The following is a 23,808-nucleotide window of genomic DNA, read 5'->3' on the forward strand; positions in this document are numbered from 1 at the left end:
AGAAGGAAATAATCCTGAAACTGTATCTGCATAGTTTTTATACACATTTGCCCTTTCTCAATTGCCCATTATCAAAGAAGGGAGGGTGATAGGAGTGGAGGTTGACTAAATGGTTAAATCCCCTCTCAAGCCCTGTAAGCTACTGCTCAGTTCCCAGTGATCCTACATTAAAACAGGTGCACAGAGGTTTATCAATGCTGACTTTTATCATAACAAAATCTCAGAAACTGTGTAATGTTCCTCACAGAGAACAGATAGGCTAAGTAAATAAACGTATATATAAACAATAACATGCAATATCGCTGATGGAAAAAATGATCTATTAGGCTGAACCATATAAAATTGTCAATATTCAATTTTGTTGACCTACAAAAACATTGCAATTTCTAATAGTTCATTGATACATATTCACATAAAATAACATGGGAAGTTGACTCTGATCACAGGAGTGAATCGAAAAATAAAATGTAGGCTGGGCACAGTGGCTCACACCTGTAATCCCAGCACTTCAGGAGGCCAAGGTGGGCAGATCACGAGGTCAGATCGAGACCATCCTGGCCAACATGGTGAAACCCCATCTCTACAAAAAAACCAGAAAAATTAGCTGGGCGTGATGGTGCGTGCCTGTTGTCCTAGCTACTCGGGAGGCTGAGGCAGGAGAACTGCTTGAACCCAGGAGGCAGAGGTTGCAGTGAGCTGAGATCGCACCACTGCAGTTCAGCCTGGTGACAGAGCAAGACTCTGTCTCAAAAAAAATAAGTAAAATAAAGGCATACTGTATGTTTATTCGTACACTGAAAAAAGTATGAAAGAACACATACCATTATAGTCCAGTGACAAAAACCATGCCTTTGGACTCAGGCTCTTTTGATTCAAATTCCAGCTTTGACTCTCCACAACAATGTTACTTTGAGCAAGTTACTTAACCCTCTGTGTATTAAATTCCTAATCTGTAACAAAAGAAGGGATTCTATTTACTTTATACAATGGCTTAACAATTAAATGAGCTAAAATACTATTTAGAACAGGTCCTAGTAAAAGCTGGGTAAAAATGTTGGCTCTTAGAACGTCACCAAATGTTACAGTACCACTTCTTCTAGGAGTAGAAATTGGGTATTCATTTTTTATTCTCATTGTTTTAACTAATGTCTGTATCTTATATTTCCTCTTTTTTTTTCCTAATATCCTTTTTCCATTGTAGACACCAAACTTACATGCCACAAACATTATAGTCATGTTTCCTCAGGTTTCTCTTGGCTGTCACAAGTTGAGATTGTTTTGTATTTTTAATTTTTACAGTGTTTCGTACTTTTTGCAATGATTATGAATTACTTTTACAATTAAAATATAAGTATTATTAAAAAGAAATAAACTACATTCAATTCTCAACTTGCACTTATCTAGTTTCTTGGACTTATCTTCCATTGTTTCTGGTATGTTCTCTTTTCAAACTCTGACTGCCTTTCCTCATAATCTCCTGTATGTTCTACTGCATTAGGAAATTCGCTTTGGAGTCTGAGAAGTCATAATGTGTGTCCTGGGCTTTACAGAAAATACAAAGAGAACTGCCATTAGGCTCACTCATATTTTATACTAGTTAATAATAGGTCTGATTCAGCATATTCTACAACTGGGGAGTGAAGATACAGAGAAGGAGACATTGCCGCTAAACTCCACTATGATATGCTAGTAGACCCTGATAGGTGTCCCAAAAATTCAATTTTCCCAAAGTCTACATTTATCCCCAAGCCAAACACTTAAGGTTATGTACTTAAAGCACACTAAACTTGCAATAAAACGGTTCTGTACAGAATAGACAAAGGAGACTAGAAAAACTAATCAGAACCCTTGCATCATACCATGTACAAAAATTAACTCAAAATACATCAATAAACTATAAGTCACTTGTTATAGAACATATATATACATGTTATATATGTATATATACACATATATACCTATGTATAAATGTGATATATAACATTTGTGTATGTGTATATTTTACATATATATTCCATGTATACATATATACATGTATAAATATATGTGTGTATATATAAAAATCTGCGTAACCTTGAATTAGGCAACAGTTTCTTAGATATGACACCTAAAACAAAAGCAATCAAAAATAATAAATAAACTGAACTTCATCACAGTTACATAAAAGTTTTTGCTTCAAGGGACATTAAGAAAGTGAAAAGACAGCCAAGAAAATGGGAGAAAATATTTGCAAATCATAAAGCTACTAGGAGTGTAGTATTCAGAATGTGTAAAGAAGTGTTACTACTTGGCTGGGCGTAGTGGCTCATAAGTGTAATCCCAGCACTTTGGGAGACCGAGGCAGGCGGATCATTTGAGGCCAGCAGTTCGAGACTATTCTGGCCAACATGGTGAAACCCCGTCTTAGAAATATGAAAATTAACCGGGCATGGTGGCACATGTCTGTAGTCCCAGCTACTTGGGAGGCTGAGGCCAGGAGAATCCCTTTAACCCAGGAGGCGGAGATTCCAGTGAACCCAGATCATGCCACTGCACTCTTGCCTGGGTAATAAGAGTGACACTCTGTCTCAAAAAAAAAAAAAAAAAAGTGTTACTATTCAACAACAAAAGGACAAAAACATTTTTTTTAAAATGGGCAAAGGATTAAAATGGTTCTCAAATACCAACGGCCAATAAGCACATGAAAAGATACAATCATTAAGTCATTAGAGAAATACAAATGAAAACCACAATGAGATGCCACTTGGGGCTATAATTAAAAAGACAATGACAAGTGTTGTGGAGGAGGTGGAGAAATTGGAACCCTCTAACACTGCTGATTGGGATGTAAAACAGCACAGCCGCAGTGGAAGAGTTTGGCAATGCTTACAAATGTTAACCCTGAAGTTACCATGTGACCTACAATTCTACTCCCAAGCAGATCAGAACGAAATGAAAACGCCAGGCGCGGTGGCTCACGCCTGTAATACAGCACTTTGGGAGGCCGAGAAGGGTGGATCACCTGAGATCAGGAGTTTGTGATCAGCCTGACCAACATGGTAAAACCCCATCTCTACTAAAAAATACAAACATTAGCCAGGCATGGTGGCGGGCGCCTGTAGTCCCAGCTGCCTGGGAGGCTGAGGCAGAAGCCTCCCTTGAGCCTGGGAGCTGGAGGCTGCGGTGAGGGAGATGGCGCCATTGCACTCCAGCCTGGGCGACAGAGCAGGACTCCGTCTCAGAGAAAAAAAAAAATGAAATGAAAACAGAGGGGCTGGGCACAGGGGCTCAAGCCTATAATCCCAACCCTTTGGGAGGCCGAGGCAGGCAGATCGCTTGAATCCAGGAGTTCGAGACCAGCCTGGGCAGCATAGCAAGACCTGTCTCTACAGAAAAAAAACAAAAAACAAAAACAAAAAACAGCCAAATGTGGTGTTGCAACACCTCTGGTCCCAGCTACTCAGGAGGCTGAGGTAGGAGAATCACTTGAGCCTGAGAGGTGGAGACTGCAGTAAGCTGTGGTCGCACCACTGCACTCCAGTCTGGGGAACAGAGCCAAACCTGTCTTTAAAAAAAAAAAAAAAAAGAAATGAAAACATAAATTAATGCGAAAACATGTCTATGCATTTTCATAGCAGCCTTATTTATAATACTTAAAAACTGGGGGTCGGGCGCAGCAGCTCACGCCTGTAATCCCAGCACTTTAGGAGGCTGAGGCTGGCAGATCACGAGGTCAGGAGTTCAAGACCAGCCTGGCCAATATAGTGAAACCCCATCTCTACTAAAAATACAAAAATTAGCCGGGTGTGGGGGCACACACCTGTAGTTCCAGCTACTCGGGAGGCTGTGGCGGGAGAATCACTTGAACCCAGGAGGCGGAGGTTGCAGTGAGCCAAACCATGCCATTGCACTCCAGCCTGGGTCAGAGTGAGACTCCGCCTCAAAAAAAAAAAAAAAAAAAAAAGTTAAAAACTAGAAACAACTCAAATGCTCTTCAACTGATGAATGAATAAACAAAATCTGAGGTCAGCTGCGGTGGCTCACGCCTGCTATCCCAACACTTTTAGAAGCCAAGGTGAGAGGATTGCTTGAACTCAGGAGTCTGAGATCTCCCTGACAGCAAGACTCCATCTCTACTAAAAATTTTTTTAAAAATTAGTTAGGCATAGTGGTGCGTGCCTCTAGTCCCAGCTACCCAAACTGAGGTGGGAGGATTGCTTGAGCCAGGGAGGTCGAGGCTGCAGTAAACTATGATTACACCATTGCACTTTAGCCTGGGCAACAGAGTGAGACCCTTTCTCCCAAAAAAAAAGAAAAGAAAAGAAAAGAAAAAAGAAAACAACTATGGCATGGTACTATGGAATATTATACTGCTATAAAAAGGAATGGCGTGTTGATTCATGAAAAAACATGGATGAACCCTGACAACATTATGCTGAGTGAAAGCAGCTAGACAGAAAAGGCTACATATTTTTTTTTGTTTTTTGTTTGTTTGTTTAACAGTCTCACTCTGTCACCCAGGCTGGAGTGCACTGGCACAATCATGGCTTACTGCAGCCTCGACCTCCTGGGCTCAAGTAATTCTCCCACCTCAGCTTCCTTAGTAGCTGGGACTACAGGCATGTGCCACCATGCCGGCTAATTTTTTTATTTTTTGTAGAGACCTGGTCTAACTATGTTGCCCAGAGAGGTCTCCAACTCCTACACTAAAAAAATCGTCCCACTTTGGCCTCCCAAAGTACTGGGATTGCAGGCATGAGCCAACATGTCAGGCATTATTATGGTTCCTTTTATATGGTATGTTAAGAATTGACAAATCCAGAGTGAGTGTGGTGGCTCACGTCTGTAATCCCAGCACTTTGGGAGGCCAAGGCAGGTGGATCACCTGAGGTCAGGAGTTCAAGACCAGTCTGGCCAACATGGCAAAACCTTGTCTCTACTAAAAATACAAAAATTAGCCGGGTGTGGTGGCACATGCCTGTAATCCCAGCTACTCAGGAGGCTGAGGCAGGAGAATCACTTGAACCCAGGAGGTAGGGGTTGCAGTGAGCCGAGACTGCGCCAATGCACTCCAGCCTGGGTAAGAGAGCAAGACTCTGTCTCAAAAAAAAAGAATAGGCAAATCCATATAGACAGAAACCAGATTAGTGATTTTCAGGGGATGGGAGAGGAGTGAAAGGAGAGTAATTGCTGTTGGTTATGAGGTTTCTTTCCGGATGATCAAAATATTCTGGAATTTCTGGAATTAGATAATAGTTTATCTAATTTTCCAACCATAGGATGGTTGGGAAACATTGTGAGTATACTCAAAAGCACTAAATTATATATTTTAAAGGGGTAAATGTTATAGTATGTGAATTATAAATCAGTTTTTAAAAACCCTAATTCAAGGACATTCTACAAACATTTGACCAGTAATCCCCAAAACTGTCAAGGTCATCAAAATAAAGTGAGAAAATGTCACAACCAAGAACAACCTTGAGACGCAAGAGTACTAGCTGTACTGTGATTTCCTGGATGAGATCCTGGAACAGAAAAAGGGTATTTTAGAAAAACTGAAGACATCTGGATAAAGTATGTTATAAAAGTTAATTAAAATGTACCAATATTGGTACATCAATGACACAAGTGTAACATGTTAATAGGGGAAACATATGAGACACATGGGAACTCTCTACTATCTTTGAAATAATTTTGTAAATATAAACTGTTCTGAGGCTGGGTGCGGTGACTCACACCTGTAATCCCAGCACTTTGGGAGGCTGAGGCGGGCAGATCACAAGGTCAGGAGATCGAGACCATCCTGGCCAACACAGTGAAACCCCGTCTATACTAAAAATACAAAAATTAGCCAGGCGTGGTGGCGTGCGTCTGTAGTCCCAGCTACTCAGGAGGCTGAGGCAGGAGAATCATTTGAACCTGGGAGGTGGAGGTTGCAGTGAGCCAAGATCACGCCACTGCACTGTCCAGCCTGAGCAACAGAGCAAGACTCCATCTCAAAACATAAATAAAATAAAATAAAATAAAATAAGATTTGTATTTTCAGTTTTCGATTACATTGTGAAACACTGATGCAACATTAAGAAATTCTAGTAGAAAAGTGAGTGGTAGATTGAGACCATTTTCCCCCCTAACTTATTGAGAAGTAGAGGTCTTTTGACTGTTATAAATTACTTTCTTTTTCCTTTGTTTGAGACAAGTATAAGTCAAGTCCAGCCAGGCATGGAAATAAGATGTGCTGCTACTTGGATAAAATACTTCTGGATGGGGTGGAAGGATATTTTAAAACAAATACAACTGTATGACACGACAAAATATAAAATCAGGTTTTTTTTGTTTTGTTTTGTTTTCTTTTCTTTTTGAGACAGAGTCTCACTCTGTCACCCAGGCTGGAATACAATGGTGTGATCTCAGCTCACTGCAACCTCTGCCTCCCGGGTTCAGGTGATTCTCCTCTCAGCCTCCCAAGCAGCTGGGACTACAGGTGCATGTCACCACGCCCAGCTAATTTTTGTATTTGTAGTAGAGACAGGGACTCACCATATTGGCCAGGCTGGTCTCGAATTCCTGACCTCATGATCCACCCGCCTCGGCCTCCCAAAGTGCTGGGATTACAGGCATAAGCCACTGCACTCGGCCTCAGGTTATGTTTTAAATACAAAATAATGTGAAGTTTTCTTTGCATAATTGCCACATCATCCCCAGTCCATCTTCCCTGCCATGAGGAGTACTTTTGTGGCAGGGTCTTTTAAATATAATATTTGTCTTTTAAAAAAGCACTTCTACGAATTGTAATCTGAGATAATTATACACACTAAAATATTTTTGAAAGCTGCATTTGATATATTAGAACTAAAACAAATATAAAAGGCATATGCATTATAAAATAATTTGAAGTAAATAACCTTAAAATTTATGGAACATATACAATATTGGAAATGATACTTTAGAGGGACTAACATCCTTCTTATAACAAAATTAAAAATTCAGAAGCAGAAATTCAATGTAATAAAACTAGAAAGACTAGATGGTTTGAAATCTGCACTCTATGTGAGCAGCTCTCTTTATTTTTCATTTATTTATTGTACAAACCCATATCCTTACTATGCAGCAGTTACTCTTCTAAGTATGTTAACATTAGTTCATTTAAAAATCATGTTCTGGATTCAGGACTACTATAAAAAGATTAAAAAGAAATAAAAAACAAAAAATAAAAACCATGTGATGGCCACTGTAGGCTCATGCCTATAATCCCAATACTTTGGGAGGCTGAGCAGGGGGATCACCTGAGCCTTGGTGTTACAGATCAGCCTGCATAACATAGGGAGACCCCACCTCTATTAACAATACAAAAATTAGCCGGGCATGATAGCATGTGCCTGTAGCTCCAGCCACTCAGGAAGTTGGGACAGGAGAATTGCTTGAACCCAGGAGGTCAAGGCTACAGTGAGCCATGATTACATCACTGCACACCAGTCTGGGTGACAGAGTGAGATTCCAAGACTTTGTCTCAAAAAAAAAAAACAAAACAAAAAACCGTGTGACTTACTATTTCATTTCCATCTTTTCTTTTTATTTTTATTTTTAGAGACAGGGTCTCGCTATGTTACCCAGGCTAGAGTGCAGTGGCACAATCATGGCTCACTGCAGCCTCGACCTCCTAGGCTGAAGCTATCCTCCCACCTCAGCCTCCCAAGTACCTGGGATGACAGGCCTGAGGAATCATGCCTGGCCCTATTTCCATCCCTTTTACAGATTAGGAAACTGATGCCCAGAAAACGGAAGAACTATACTCAAAGTCACACAGCTCTCAAGCATTTGAGCCCAGATTCAAGCCAAGCATTCTGGTTTCAGTACTGCCAGCTCTCAACCCCAACTCTATGCTGCTCCTCTTCATTATAATTTTATTCCATAAAAAGTTTACATAAATGCAAATACAAAAACCTAAAGCCAAGGCAGAAAGATGGGTAAAAACACAAAACAGAACACACGTACATTAAGCACTGGAGCCCAGGAACTAACCCAACATGCCTTTCTGCTCAAAGCACCAAGTAACAGGGGCAGCTGACATTTTCCAGACTTTTGCCTACAGGCACCATCTGTCCCACAGGAAAGCAGGCGAGGGACAGCCTTGATAAGGAGAGAGAAATCTTTGCTGAATTTCTCCTCTCCCGCCTCAATCTAGGGAGCAGCTGGAAAAAGACTAGACTAATAGCAACCTTCTTAGAAAATCCCAAGATAGGCTCAGGAAGAGAATGAGCAAGAAAAGAAAGTACCTACTCGAGAATGCACCAACTGGAACACAAGCAACAAAATAAAAAGCTCTTCACCCATGGCCTTTGCACATATTGTTACCACATCCAGGTTTTAGAAAAGAGAGCCCTTGACGGTCAGCAAACTATGCCAAATCCTGCCTGCTGCCTGCATATTTTTTTTAAAGAGATGGGGCCTCTCTACGTTGCACAGGCTGGAGTGCAGTGACACAATCACAGGCTTAATTATAGCACGATATAACCTTGCAGTCCTGGGCTCAAGTGATCCTCCTGCCTCAGCCTCTCAAGTAGCTGGGATTACAGGCATACTGATATGCACAGGTACCTACCATTGCAACCGGCTGCGGTACTTTTTTTTTTTTTTTTAAACATGGTGGGTAGGGGGAAGGCGGAAAGGATCCAAGTAAAAGTTTATTTTGTGATGTAAACATTATATGAAGTTCAAATTTTAGTATCTATAAATAAAGTGTTATTGGAACACAGCCATGGCCATTTGTTTATGTATTGTCTATGACTACAACCACACAGTTGAGTAGTTGTAACATAAACCATATGACCCACAAAGCTAAAAGTATTTGTTATCTGACTGTGATAGTGATCTTATGTTTCAATGGGGCTAGGCCATGGTACCCAGGTATTTGGTCAAACATCAACCTGGATGGTGCCATGATGGCATGTTTTGAGATGGGATTAATGTTTAAATCAGTAGACTCTGAGTAAAGCAGATTCCTTCTTTAATATGGGTGGACCTCATCCATTCAATTGAAACCCATAAGAGAAAACAAACCAAAGAAAAAGAAGATGAAATTGTCTCCAGACTGCCCTTGGTCTCGGGCTACAACATCAACTCTTCCCTGAATCCATAGCCTGCTCTGAAGATTTTGGACTAGCCAGCCTCCATAACCACATGATGAATTCTGAGAAAGAGAGACAGAGACTGAGACTATATACATCCTATTAGTTCACTTTGTTTTTCTGGAGAACCCTAACACACACAGATTTTGTTACCAAGAATACTTCTTTAGGAAACAGATCTTAAGAATAAATTTTCTGAGTTAGTTCTGGGGTTGGTTTCTGAAATTGGTACTCTAAATTAACTAGATTTAAAGGCATTAATTACAAGTAATCAGAAGAACACTAGCTAATTGCTTTTTGTATTTTTAGTACAGATGGGATTTCACCATGTTGGCCAGGCCAGTCTCGAACTCCTGACCTGAGGTTATCCGCCCGCCTTGGCCTTCCAAAGTGCTGGGATCACAGGCATGAGCCACCACTCCCGGCCCAGATACTTTAAATTAAATAAATATAAAAGGCAAGGTTCTGGATTAACGTGTATGATACCTTCAAACATTTTGTCAAACTAACAAGTATAATGAGACTGTCTAGTTGCTCCTAATTTCACTGAACAAAGTAGGGGGAAAATTAGCTCAGGGATTCAAATACCCAGTTCATGTGCTACATTCATGACCTGAAAAGCTGTAGTTTTGAGTGGATCCCAAAACAAGAAAAGCTTCTGCAACAGGTTCAGGCTGCAACGTAAATTTCTCTGTCTCTATGGTCACATGATTCTGCAAGAACCAATGATGCGGCCAGGTGTGGTGGCTCACGCCTATAATCCCAGCACTCTGGGAGGCTGAGGCAGGTAGATGACTTGAGGTCAGGAGTTCAAGACCAGTCTAGTCAATGTGGTAAAATCCTGTCTCTACTAAAAATACAAAAATTAGCTGAGCATGGTGGCACACCCCTGTAATCCCAGCTACTCAGGAGGCTGAGGCATGAGAATTGCTTGAACCTGGGAGACAGAGGCTGCAGTGAGCCAGGATCATGCCACTGCACTACAGCCTGGGAAACAGAGTAAGACCCTGTCTCGCCGGGCGCGGTGGCTCACGCCTGTAATCCCAGCACTTTGGGAGGCCGAGGCGGGCGGATCACAAGGTCAGGAGATCAAGACCATGGTGAAACCCCGTCTCTACTAAAAATAGAAAAAATTAGCCGGGCGCAGTGGCGGGCGCCTGTAGTCCCAGCTACTCGGGAGGCTGAGGCAGGAGAATGGCGTGAACCCGGGAGGCGGAGCTTGCAGTGAGCCGAGATTGCGCCACTGCACTCCAGCCTGGGCGACAGAGCAAGACTCCGTCTCAAAAAAAAAAAAAAAAAAGACCCTGTCTCAAAAAAAAAAAAAACGCAATAATGCTTGAAGTGTCAGTAGCAGACAGTAATGTTTTTAGGAGCTCTTTGCAGGCCCTCATTGGTAAGTTGCAGCATAGGCCTTTAGGATATTGGCGCAAAGCCCTGGCATCCTCTGTAATTAACTACTCTCCTTTTGAGAAACAGCTGTTGGCCTGCTACTGGGCATTAATGGAGACTAAAAGCTTAACCACAGGACACCAAGTTACCACGTAACCTGAGCTGCCCTTCATGAACTGGGTGTTATCTTACCCGCCCAGCTGTAAAGTTAAGCCCACACAGCCAGAACATGATCTGAAGACATAATTAAGTTACACGAAGAAGTGGCTCAAATGTCCATGGCCCCCACTCCTGCTACACTGCTTTCTCTATCCCAGCTGCCCCTGTGGCTCATGGGGCGTTCCCTTCAATCAGATAATGGAAAAAGAGAAGACTCAGGCCTGGTTTACAGATGGTTCTACGTAATATGCACATATCACCCAGAAGTGGACAACTGCTGCACTACAGAGCCTTTCTGAAGCCCTCCCTGAAGAACAGCAGCGAAGACAAATCCTCCCAGTGGGTAGAGCTGGGGACAGTGTTCCTGGTTGTTTATTTTGTTTGGAAGGACATATGGCCAGACACACAATTATATACCAATTTATAGGCTGTGGCCAATGGTTTGGCTGGTCAGGAATGTAGAAGGAGCATGATTGGAAAATTGGTGACAAGGAAGCCTTGGGAAGAGATAGATGGACCTATAGATAGACCTCTCTAAATCAACCGGGAAAAAAAAAAAAAAAAGGTAAAGACATTTGTGGCCATGTGAATGGCCACTCAGCAGAGGAGGATTGTATGACCAAGTGGACAGGATGACCTGTTTCATACATACAGTCAGGCTCATTTTTCTGTCATTGCCCAATGGGATTATGAACAAAGTGGCCACGATGGCAGGGATGAAGGTTACGCATGGGTTTGGCCACATGAACTCCCATTCACCAAGGCCAACCTAGCTATGGCCACCACTGAGTGCCCAATCTACCCTCAGCAGAGACCAACGCTGAGTCTCCACTATGGTACCATTCCCCACGGTGATCAGCTAGCTACCTGGTGGCAGGCTGATTACATCGAATCCCCTCCATTATGGAAGGGTCAGTGTTTTGTCTTTAATAGAACAGACCCTTACTCTGGATACAGATTTGCTTACGCTGCATGCAATGCTTCTGTCAAAAGCTCCCTCTGTAAAATCACAAAATGCCTTATGCACTGTCATAGTATTCCAGACAACATTGCTTCCGACCAAGGAACTCACTTCATAGCAAAGGAAATGCAGCAATGGGCCCATGCTCATGGAATTCGGTGGTCTTACCATGTTCTCCACCATCCTAAGGCAGATGATTTCACAGAATGGTGGAAAGGCCTTTTGAAGATTCAGTTACAGTACGAGCTATTTGGTAATACCTTACAGGACTGGGGTAAGGCTTTTCAGGAGGCTGTATACTGTCTGGGTCAGTATCCAATATATTGCTGTTTCTCCCATAGTCAGGATTGACAAGGCTAGAAACCAAAAGATAGAAATGGGAGTGGCAGCCCTCCACAATTATCCCTAGTTGACCATCTAGCAAAATTTGTGTTTCCTATCGCCATGACTTCATACTCTTCTGGTCTGGCAGTCTTAGTTCCAACAGCAGGAATACTTCCATCAGTAGAAACAGCAGTGATTGGACTGAACTAGAAGTTAAGACTGCCATCTAGGCTGGGCACAGTGGTTCACACCTGTAATCCCAGCACTTCAGGAGGCCGAGGCAGGTGGATCATGAGGTCAGGAGTTCAAGACTGGCCTGGACAAGATGGTGAAACCCCGTCTCTACTAAAAATACAAAAATTAACCAGGCACGGCGACAGGCACCTGTAATCCCAACTACTGGGGAGGCTAAGGCAGAAGAATTGCTTGAACCCCGGGGCAGCAGAGGATGCAGTGAGCCGAGATTGCGCCACTGCACTCCAGCCTGGGTGACAGAGTGAGATTCTGTCTCAGAAAAAAAAAAAAAAAAAAAAAGACTGTTATCTAATCTAACTCTTTTAGGCTTCTCATGCCTTTGAATCAGCAAAGAAGGGAACTCTGTTGTGCTGGCTAGTGCTACTCATCCTGATTACCAAGGGGAAACCGGACTTCTGCTTCATAAGGGAAGTAAGGAAGAATATATGTGAAGTACAAGGGATCCCTTAGGGTATTTTTTAATTTTTTTTTTGAGATGGAGTCTTGCTCTGTTGCCCAGGCTGGAGTGCAGTGGCGTGACCTCAGCTCAGTGCAATCTCTGCCTCCGGGGTTCAAGCAATTCTCCTGCCTCAGCCTCCCGAGTAGCTGGGATTACAGGCGTGAGCCACCACACCCAGCTAATTTTTGTATTTTTAGTAGAGACAGGTTTCACCATGTTGGTCAGGCTGGTCTCGAACTCCTGACCTCATGATCTGCCCAGCTCGGCCTCCCAACGTGCTGGGATTACAGGCATGAGTCACCACGCCCGGCGTCCCTTAGGGTATTTTAGGATTAACCAAGCTCTGTGACTAAAGCCCATGGAAAACGCTAACAACCAAATTCAGGCAGGACTATGACTGGCCTAGACCCTTCAAAAATTGAAGGTTTGGGTCACCCCACCAGGTAAATAATCACAACCAGCTGCAGTACTTGCTGAGGACAATGGGAATACATGATGAATAGTAGACAGAGGTAATTACAAATATGAGCTGTGACCACCTGACCAGTTACAGAAATCAGAACTGTAATCGTCTTGAGTATTTCATCTTTTATGAATAGGTTTGTGCATGTGCATGTGTGTATATAAAATGTCATTGCTAGGCCGGGTGCAGTGGCTCACGCCTGTAATCCTAGCACTTTGGGAGGCTGAGGCAGGCAAACTGCCTGAGGTCAGGAGTTCAAGACTAGCCTGGCCAACATGGTGAAACTCCATCGCTACTAAAAATAGGAAAAAATTAGCTGGGCGTGGTGGCGTAAGCCTGTAATCCCAGCTACTCGGGAGGCTGAGGGAGGGTAATTGCTTGAACCGGAAAGGTGGAGGTTTCAGTGAGCTGAGATCGTACCACTGCACTCCAGCCTGGGCGACAGAACGAGACTCTGTCTTAAAATAAAAAAAAATTTTTTTAAGTTTTCTTTCCTCTCTTATCCCCTTACCACATAACATATAAGATATATTGACTTTATGTTATAGTATTTCAGTGTTATTAACTTCATGTTATAGTTTTTATGTTACAGGATAAAAAGGAAAAAAGTGACTATCAACCACAGACTTTGTATCCTCTTCTGTTTGCACTAAAACGTTGGCGTGTTTTTTAGTTGTATACAAGGTGGTGTATCATGTTAGGCAGGAGTATGATCTTGTTAATATCTTTATTTGCAGAGTAAGTAAGGTTCCAGGAGATGCTTATGGCATCCGTGTTGATAATAGGTAAACTTGTGATGTTTAATATATATATATATATTTTTTTTTTTTTTTTTTTGAGAAGAAGTCTCACTCTGTCACCCAGGCTTGCGTGCAGTGGCATAATCTTGGCTCACTGCAAACTCCACCTCCCGGGTTCAAGTGATTCTCCTACCTCAGCCTCCCAAGTAGCTAGGATTACAGGTGCTCGCCATCACACCTGGCTAATTTTCGTATTTTTAGTACAGATGGGGTTTCACCATGTTGGTCAGGCTGTTCTCGAACTCCTGACCTTGTGATCCACCCACCTTGGCCTCCCAAAGTGCTGGGATTACAGGCGTGAGCCACTGTGCCCAGCCCCTGATGTTTAATTTTCTTTTTTTTAAATTTAATTTTATTTTCTAATTATTTTTTTTTTTTTGAAAAAAAAATTTTCTTTTTGAGGCGGAGTCTCACTCTATCACCCAGGCTGGAGTGCAGTGGTACCATCTCGGCTCACTGCAAGCTCTGCCTCCCGGGTTCACACCATTCTCCTGCCTCAGCCTCCTGAGTAGCTGGGACTACAGGCGCCCGCCACCACGCCCGGCTAATTTTTTTGTATTTTTCTTTTTTAGTAGAGATAGGGTTTCACCGTGTTAGCCAGGATGGTCTCAATCTGCTGACCTCATAACCCGCTCGCCTCAGCCTCCCAAAGCGCTGGGATTACAGGCGTGAGCCACCGCGCCCAGCCGATGTTTAATTTTCTGTGTCTACCTGGTTGGTCCCAGATACATTGCTAAATACCACCCTGAATATTGCCGTGAAGGTACTTTTTGGATGGCATTAACATTTATGTCAGTAAACTCTGAGTAAAGCAGAATGCCCTCCAAGATGTGGGTGAACCTCAACCAATCAGTTGAAAGCCTTAAGAGAAAACAGATTAAGGCCGGGCACGGCGGCTCATGCCTGTAATCCCAGCACTTTGGGAGGCCAAAGCAGATGGATCACCTGAGGTCAGGAGTTCAAGACCAGCCTGGCCAACATGGTAAAACCCTGTATCTACTAAAAATACAAAAATTAGCCAGGCATGGTGGTGTGCACCTGTGGTCTCAGCTACTCAGGAGGTTGAGGTAGGAGAGTCGCTTGAACCTGGGAGGCAAAGGTTGCAATGAGCCAAGATCGTGCCACCGCACTCCAGCCTGGGCTGCGAGACTCTGTGTCAAAAAAAACAAACAAAAAACACAAACAAAAAGAAAATAAAACAGATGAAGATCTCTTGAGGAAGAGAGGAAGAGAGGGAATTCTGCCTTCAGATTAGTTTCAGACTTAACACTTAACACCGCAACTCTTCCCTGGGTTTCCAGACTACCAGCCTACTCTGCAGATTTTTGGCTTGCAAGACTGTACCATCATGTAAGCCAATTTCTTAAAATAAATTTAAAATACATCTCACCCTCTTTTTCACTCACACACACAAACACACACACACACACAGCTCCTTTAGAGGAGAATTTGCTGACACCTGCCTTAGACACTTCGCCTACAGCAGCAAAGTTGTCAGAACTCCTGGTCAGAATAGGATGATTAACCATCTTCCTCACTGCACATAGTCCTACAAGTCACATTTGAAATGCTGATTCTGAAATGTAAAGACCAAAAATATTTTTTAAAAAGAATGCAAAACATAGCAACTGGAATAGAATAGAGAGCCCAGAAATAAGCTCTTCCATATGGTCAAATGATTTTCAACAAGTGTACCAAGACCTTCAATGGGGAAAGGACAGCCTTTTCAACACGTGGTACTGGGAAAACTGGATATCCACATGCAAAAGAATGAAGTTGGACCCTTTCCTTACATCATATACAAAAATGAACTTGAAATGGATCAGAGACCTAAATATAAGACCTAAAGCTATAAAAGTGTTAGAAAAAAAGCTTCACAACTTCGGATTTGGCAATGATTTCTTGACTATGACACCAAAAGCTAAGGAAACACAAAAATAGATAAACTGGAGTATATCAAAATCAAAACCTTCTGTGCATCAAAGGACACAATCAACAGAGTGAAAAGGCAACACACAGAATGGGAGAAAATATTTGCAAATCACATATTTGATAAGATGTTAATAGTACACATAGATATAAGACTCCTCAGCCAGGCACGGTGGCTCATGCCTGTAAGCCTAGCATTTTGGGAGGCCAAGGTGGGTGAATCACAGGAGGCCAACCGTTTGAGATCAGCCTGGACAACAAGGTGAAATCACGTCTCTACTAAAAATACAAAAATTAGCTGGGCGTGGTAGTGCACGTCTGTAATCCCAGCTACTTGTGAGGCTGAAGCAAGAGAATCGCTTGAACCCGAAAGGTGGAGGTTGCAGTGAGCCAAGATCACGCCTGGGCGACACAGCCAGACTCTATCAAAAAAAAAAAAAGAATTCTATAATCAACATTAAAAAAAAAAAACAAAAAAACACATGATTTTAAAATGGGCCAAGCCACATGCAGCGGCTCACGCCTGTAATCCCAGCACTTTGGAAGGCCAAGGTGGGTGGATCATTTGAGGTCAGGAGTTCAAGACCAGCCTGGTCAACACGGTGAAACCCCGTCTCTACTAAAGATACAAAAATTGGCCAGGCATGGTGGTGCACATCTGTAATCCTAGCTACTCATGAGGTTGAGGCAGGAGAATTGCTTGATCCCAGGAGACAGAGGTTGCAGTGAGCCGAGACTAGGCCATTGCATTCCAGCCTGGGCAACAGAAAGAGACTCCATCTCAATACGTACATACATACATACATACATACATACATACAAACAAATGGGCAAATGTCTTAATGAGAATTCTCCAAAGACATACAAATGGCCAAGAAGCACATGAAAAGATGCTCGGCATCACTAATCGTCAGGGAAATCAAAATCAAAATCACAGTGAGATACCACTTCACACCCATTTGGATGGCTACTATAAAACAAAGAAGAAACAGAACATAAGTGATGTTGAAGACCAGATGAATTGACAACCTTGTAGAATGTTGGTAGGAATGGAAGATTTTGCAGGCACTATGCAAAACACTATGTGGTTTCCTCAAAAAATGCAAAAGAAGAATTACCATGTGTTCTGGGTTTTCTTAGCTTCTGTGTTTGTCTATTTGGGATCCATTCATCACCGAGCCAATTATATTAACTATATCTTATTTTCTGTATTTTTGTTGCTCTGGCTTTTGAGGGCCTTGCAAATCATGGGAGAGAATGCCCCTCCCAAAGCTACCTAATTCCCAAATACAATGATTTGTCTATAAGCATGTCTTTCATATGCCAAACGACCAATCCCAGTCTGTAGCCCAGCCAACTCCTTAGCTAACTCTCGCTGGCCACTATTTCCCATACTCTACATACCCAGGGCACAAACCAAGCCACTAGAGACCATCCCTATAGCCCAAAGCCAACCAAAATTATTTAAACTAATTATTTAATCCTATGCTCAAACTTGCCCTGTTTCCCTTGGAGTTCCCAGTAAAGGCTTTACCCTAGATTTTCCCCTTCACTGCTATCTTCTGCCTCCAGACCAAAACCTAGTGCTCCTCACGTGCTGTGGTGTAGTGTGGCCCCCTTCCTGGAAAAATGTAAGGAATAAAAATCTTCAATTGGCCGGGCGTGGTGGCTCCCCCATGTAATCCCAGCACTTTGGGAGGCCGAAGCAGGCGGATCACGTGAGATCAGGAGTTCAAGACCAGACTGGCCAACATGGTGAAACCCTGTCTCTACTAAAAATACAAAATATTAGCCACGCGTGGTGGTGGGAGTCTACAAGCCCAACTACTTGGGAGGCTGAGGCAGGAGAATCGCTCGAACCCAGGAGACAGAGATTGCAGTGAGCCGAGGTCGCACAGTTGCACTCTAGCCTGCACAAGAGCGAAACTCCATTTCAAAAAAAAAAAAAAAATTCAGTGGCACTGGTCTCTCCATGTCATCACTCAGTCATCTCCATAAATTAAGACCTGGGCACAGAACACTGCAATAATCTAGCATCGTCACTTCAGGGTTATATCTAAAAGAATTAGAAGCAGAAGACCAGGCATGGTGGCTCACACCTGTAATACCAGCACTCTGGGAGGCCAAGGCGGGTGGATCGCTTGAGTTCAAGAGTTCAAGACCAGCCTGGCCAACATGGTGAAACCCCAAATCTACCAAAAATATAAAAAAATTAGCCTGGTGTGTTGGTTTGAGCCTTTAATTCCAGCTACTTGAGAGGCTGAGGCAGGAGAATCAAGTGAAAATTGCTTGAACCTGGGAGGCGGAGGTTGCAGTGAGCCGAGATCACAGCGTGGCACTGCAGTCCAGCCTGGGCAAAAGAGCAAGGCTCCAGCTCAAAAAAAAAAAAAAAGAATTAGGAGCAGAAACTCAAAGAGATATTTGCACACCCATGTTCATAGCAGCATTATTCGCATTACCCAAAAGGCAGAAGCAACCTCAATGTCCATTGATGGATTAATAAATAAAACATAACGTATACATGCAATGGCGTATCATTCAACCTCAAAAAGAAAGTACATTCTGATGTATGCTACAACATGGATGAATTTTGGAAACATTACACCGAGTTAAATAAGCCAGACACAAAAGGACAAATACTGTATGATTCCACTTATATGAGGTATCTAGACTAATCAAATGTCATGGAGACAGCAAGTAGAATGGTGGTTGCCAGGGGATGGGGTCGGCGGAGGAGGAAACGGAGTTATTATTTAATGGGTAATTTTCACTTATGTAAGACAAAAAGTTCTAGAGCTAGATGGTGGTGATGGTTGCACATCAGTGTGAATGCACTTAATGCCTCTGAGCTGGACACTTAAAATGGGGAAGATGGAAGTTTTATGTAATGTTTTTACCACAATTTAAAAAGTGCAAAGCATTATCAAAAAGTAGCAAGTATACCAGAGTCACATGAAAAGCAAGTCAAGATGAATTTTTTTTTAATTAAAAAAATTTTTTTAGACACAGTCTTGCTCTGTCATCCAGGCTAGAGCAGTGGTGAGATCATGGCTTGAACTTTTAGGCTCAAGCAATCGTCCCACCGCAGCCTCCTGGGTAGCTGGGACTACAGGTGCACATCACCATGCCTGTTCGTTTTTGTCTTGCTTTTTTGTTTTTTTTTTTTTGTAGATACAGGGTATCACTGAAAATTTTTTAAATACTAAAAAGTGTCAATATATTATACATTTCCAGGTGAATTGTTTTGGTTTGTTTTTTTGCTTTAGACAGAGTCTCACTCTGTCACCAGGCTGGAGTGCTGTGGCACGATCTCGGCTCACTGCAAGCTCTGGCTCCCTGGTTCAAGCTATTATCCTGCCTCAGCCTCCCAAGTAGCTGGGATTAGAGGCATGCGCCACCACGTCCAGTTAATTTTTGTATTTTTAGTAGAGACAGAGTTTCAACACGTTGGCCAGGATGGTCTTGATCTCCTGACCTTGTGATCCACCCGCTTCAGCCTCCCAAAGTGCTGGGATTAACAGACGTAAGCCATCGCACGTGGCCGGTTTTATTACTTTGTAAGTTATTGGCAAGATACATTTATTTCTCATCAGCAGAATTCCATTGACAACTGAAACTAAGTAAAATATTTCTTTGGTGTCTGATGTGGTTTGAGTCTGTGTCCCCATCCAAATCTCATGTCAAATTGTAATCCCCAATGTTGGACGTGGGGCCTGGTGGAATGTGACTAGATCATGGGGGTGGACTTCCCCTTTGGTGCTGTTCTTGTGATAGATCACAAGATCTGGTTGTTTGAAAGTATACAGAACCTACCCCCCTTGCTCTCTCTCTCCTGCTCCTGCCATGTAAAGATGTGTCTGTTCCCCTTTGCCTTCTGCCATGATGCAAGTTTCTTAGGGACTCCTCAGCCGTGATTCCTTTAGAGCCTGTGGAATCATTAGCCAAGTAAACCTCTTTTCTTTATAAATGACCCAGTCTCAGGTAGTTCTTTATAGTAGTGCAAGAACGGACCAATACAGTTCCCAGCATCCTGACCTGAATCATCACTAGTCCCTTGGTCCAAATTTGTACCATATTCAAAGCTGACTCCGTTTCTGCCAAGATTCTGGTTTCCAACACCTTCAGCGCCACCATCCCTACCAGATCGGGAATATGGGCTTTCTGCAAATTAACACGGGAGCCTAACTTGGCCTCCTCACTCTGGATGCAAAGCAGCAAATTCAGCTTTCTCCAATTCTCACCACAAAGTTTTACACAAAAATCATGGAATATAAAGAAGTATCTTTTGGCAGCAGGTTCAGAATTCACAGGAAAGTTGCAGTCATCTTCAGTGGGAGATTAGGTGCAAAAGGGAGAAATAACACAATTTTTTTTTTTTTTTTTTTTTTTGAGATGGAGTCTAGCTCTGTTCCCCAGGCTGGAGTGCAGTGGTGTAATCTCAGCTCACCACAACCTCTGCCTCCTGGGTTCAAGTGATTCTCCTGCCACAGCCTCTCAAGTAGCTGGGACTACAGGCATGCGCCACCATGCCCAGCTAATTTTTGTATTTTTAGGAGAGACGTGGTTTTCACTATGTTGGCCAGGCTGGTCTCAAACTGACCTCATGATCCACCCACCTCGGCCTCCGAGGATTACAGGCGTGAGCTACCGCACCCAGCACATAATTTTTAACTCTTCTCTGTCTGGCCCCAAAGAGCGAGCACCCACAGTCCACGTTTTCCAGAAGCAGGAAGGACTTTCTTACGCTCAACCTTATTTTAGGGCAACTTTTCAGACTCCACTGCTCTGAAAACTCTCCTTTTCAAACTTCCCTTGACTTTATTTGCTCCAAAATAGATCACGCACGCTTGAGATGACATGTTTGAAGCAAATAACCTCCAGTCCAGACTTCTTGGTGTGGGCAGGACTCCTTGGAAACATTGGAGCCTCCTCTCTCTTCCTTACCCTGTTCCCAAAATGTTTCCCACCTCCCACTCAAGAAACAAAACATTCTCTATCCACTCATGGTCCTGTCACATCCAAATCTTAGCGCAGACTCTTGCCTCCTAGCTTTTAGAATATCTCTTTCTCCATTCTTCTGTTTTCAGCTTGAACCCTTCAGAAAGCTTCTCAGGAATGTTTTGAAGGCAGAGATTCATTCACAAAGCACAATGCGTACATCAGTATTTATATCTATCTTTCAAATGATCTCACCTATTAAACAAAAATCGAACTTTGGTTTTTTTGGGTTTTTTTTGGTTTTTTTTGTTTGTTTTTTTTTTGAGACAAACTCTCGCTCTGTCACCCATGCTGGAGTATAGTGGCCCGATCTTGGCTCACTGCAACCTCCACCTCCCGGGTTCAGGCAATTCCCCTGCCTCAGCCTCCCAAGCAGCTGGGACTACAGGCACATGCTGCCATGCCCAGCTAATTTTTTGTATTTTAGTAGAGATGGGGTTTCACCGTATTGCCCAGGCTGGTCTCGAACTCCTGAGCTCAGGCAATGTGCCTGCCTCGGCCTCCCAAAGTGCTGGGATTACAGGTGTGAACCACTGCACCTGGTTCAAAAATTTAACTTCTACTAGACTGAAACCTCTGTGATGAATGCGCTTTTATCTTGCTAACTTGTGATCTCCAAACAACATATGCACAAGCAACTGAGCACCTGTCCCCACCTGGCCATATAAATCGGAGGTCAGCCAGGCATGGTGGCTCATGGCTCTAGTCCCAGCACTTTGGGAGGCTGAGGCGGGCAGATCACTTGAGCTTAGGAGTTTTAGACCAGCCTGGGAAATATGGTGAAACCCCATCTCTACCAAAAATACAAAAGATTAGCTGCGAGCAGTGGAACACGCCTGTGGTTCCAGCTACTTAGGAGGCTGAGATAGGATTGCTTGAGCCTGGGAGGTGGAGGTTGCAGTGAGCTGAGATGACACCACTGCATTATAGCCTGGATGACAGAGTGAAACCCCGTTTCAAATAATAATCAATCGATGAATCAGTCAGAGATCAGCAGCCTTCTTCTGTAGAGAGGAGAGCAAGACAGTAAATATTTTAGGCTTTGAGGGCCATCGCTCACAACGACTCAACTTTCGTAGTGGGAAAGCAGTCACAGACAATATGTAAACAAGTGGGCATGAGTGTATTCCAATAAAACTTCATTTATGGACTGTGCCATTTGAATCTTATGTAATTTTTATTAAATGGTATTCTTTTGGTTTTTGCAAGTATTTATTTTTTGAGTCTCGCTCTGTTGCCCAGGCTAGAGTGCAACGGCATGATCTCGGCTCACTGCAACCTCCGCCTCCCAGGTTCAAATTATTCTCCTGCCTCAGCCTCCCGAGTAGCTGGGATTACAGGCGTGCACCACCACACCTGGCTAATTTTTGTTATTTTTAATAGAGATGGGGTCAGCCAGCCTAGACATCATGGTGAAACCCCGTGTCTACGAAAAATACAAAAATTGGCCAGTCGTGGTGGCAAGCACCTGTAATCTCAGCTCCTCGGGATGCTGAGGCAGGAGAATCACTTGAACCCGGAAGGCAGAGGTTGCAGTGAGCCAAGATCACGCCATTGCACTTCAGCCTGGGCGACAAGAGCAAAACTCTATCTCAAAAAACAAAGAAACAAAGTCGGTCTTAACCTAGGCCTGTAAATATTTGAACAAAATACTAACATAGATTCTAGCAGCTCAAGGCCACATCCCCTGGTTGACCCTATCCCTCTTAGATAACCTGCCTGAAAAAAGTGAAGGCTCCCAAATGAATTTCCTGTTTGTTCCAGTCAACACCAGAAGATAGGGTCCCGTCTCCTGGCCTCTGTGCGAGGGTCAGAGCCTAACTTCAAACAGCACCAGTTAGTTAGCAATCCCAGTTGGGTTTTACGTGGACCAGCCACTTTTGGTAAATTTGTATTTCCCTGACTGTCAAGCATACCCTGCCCCCCAACTCAACTCCCTCCTAGTCCCTCATTTTCCATTTGTGGGTGAAGCAAAGTCTTTTTTTTTTTTTTTTTTTCCTGAGACAGGGTCTCACTCTGTAGCCCAGGCTACAGTGAAGTGGTGAGATCTTGGCTCACTGCAAACTCTGCCTCCTCAAATTCAAGGGATCCTCCCACCCAAGCCCCCTGAGTAGCTGGGACTACAGCCACATGCCACCATTCCCTGCTAATTTTTGTATTTTTTGTAGAGACAGTGTTTCACGATGTTGCCCAGGCTGGTCTCGAACTCCAGAACTCAAGCCATTCATCCGCCTCCACCTCCCAAAGTGTAGATTACAGGCATGAGCCACCCCACCCAGCCTGTCTTGATGTATTGCCCAGGCTGGTCTCAAACCCCTGGCTCAAGCAATCCTTCTGCCTCAGCTTCTGCAGTAGCTTCATCCCAGTGTCCAGTACACACCCAGCTTCATTCTTCCTTTAAAACACCCAGTCAGCTCTGCACACACCAAAGTTGAGCTCAGATCATGCTGGACTCTCTTCACTATTACAATAGTTATTAGTGATTAAAATGTGTCCTTATCACTATAACTTATATCCAGCTTTTGTTTTTCTTTAACATAATTAAGGTAGAAAATACTGGAATAAAATCATTCAGTATATCCTGGCAGCATTATTAATATAGACAGGGGCCAAGGAAGGAAATGTGCCAGGCAAAAATAAAAATCAGAAGAAGCAAAACAAATTGCAAAGTTCCTAGTAATCAAAGAATATGAGCTTTTTTTTTTTTTTGGAACCAGAGTCTCACTTTGTCACCAGGCTGGGGTGCAGTGGCACGATGTCCGCTCACTGCAACCTCCACCTGCCGGATTCAAGCAATTCTCCTGTCTCAGCTTCCCAAGTAGCTGGGACTACAGGCATGCGTCACCACAGACAGCTAATTTTTGTAGAGATGGGGTTTTACCATGTTGGCCAGATGGTCTTGATCGCTTGACCTCGTGATCCACCAGCCTCGGCCTCCCAAAGTGATGGGATTACAGGTGTGAGCCACCATGCCAGCCGGAATA

At 43.2% G+C, this 23,808-nt stretch overlaps 1 protein-coding gene across 7 annotated transcripts in view; it reads right to left on the minus strand.

The window, feature by feature from the left end:
• Positions 1–23,808, minus strand: part of SNRPN (small nuclear ribonucleoprotein polypeptide N) — a 145,723-nt gene that overhangs the window by 25,291 nt on the left and 96,624 nt on the right. The gene's annotated exons all lie outside the window — the stretch shown is intronic.

This window comes from Theropithecus gelada, chromosome 7a (assembly GCF_003255815.1).
Source record: "Theropithecus gelada isolate Dixy chromosome 7a, Tgel_1.0, whole genome shotgun sequence".
NCBI lineage: Eukaryota > Metazoa > Chordata > Mammalia > Primates > Cercopithecidae > Theropithecus > Theropithecus gelada.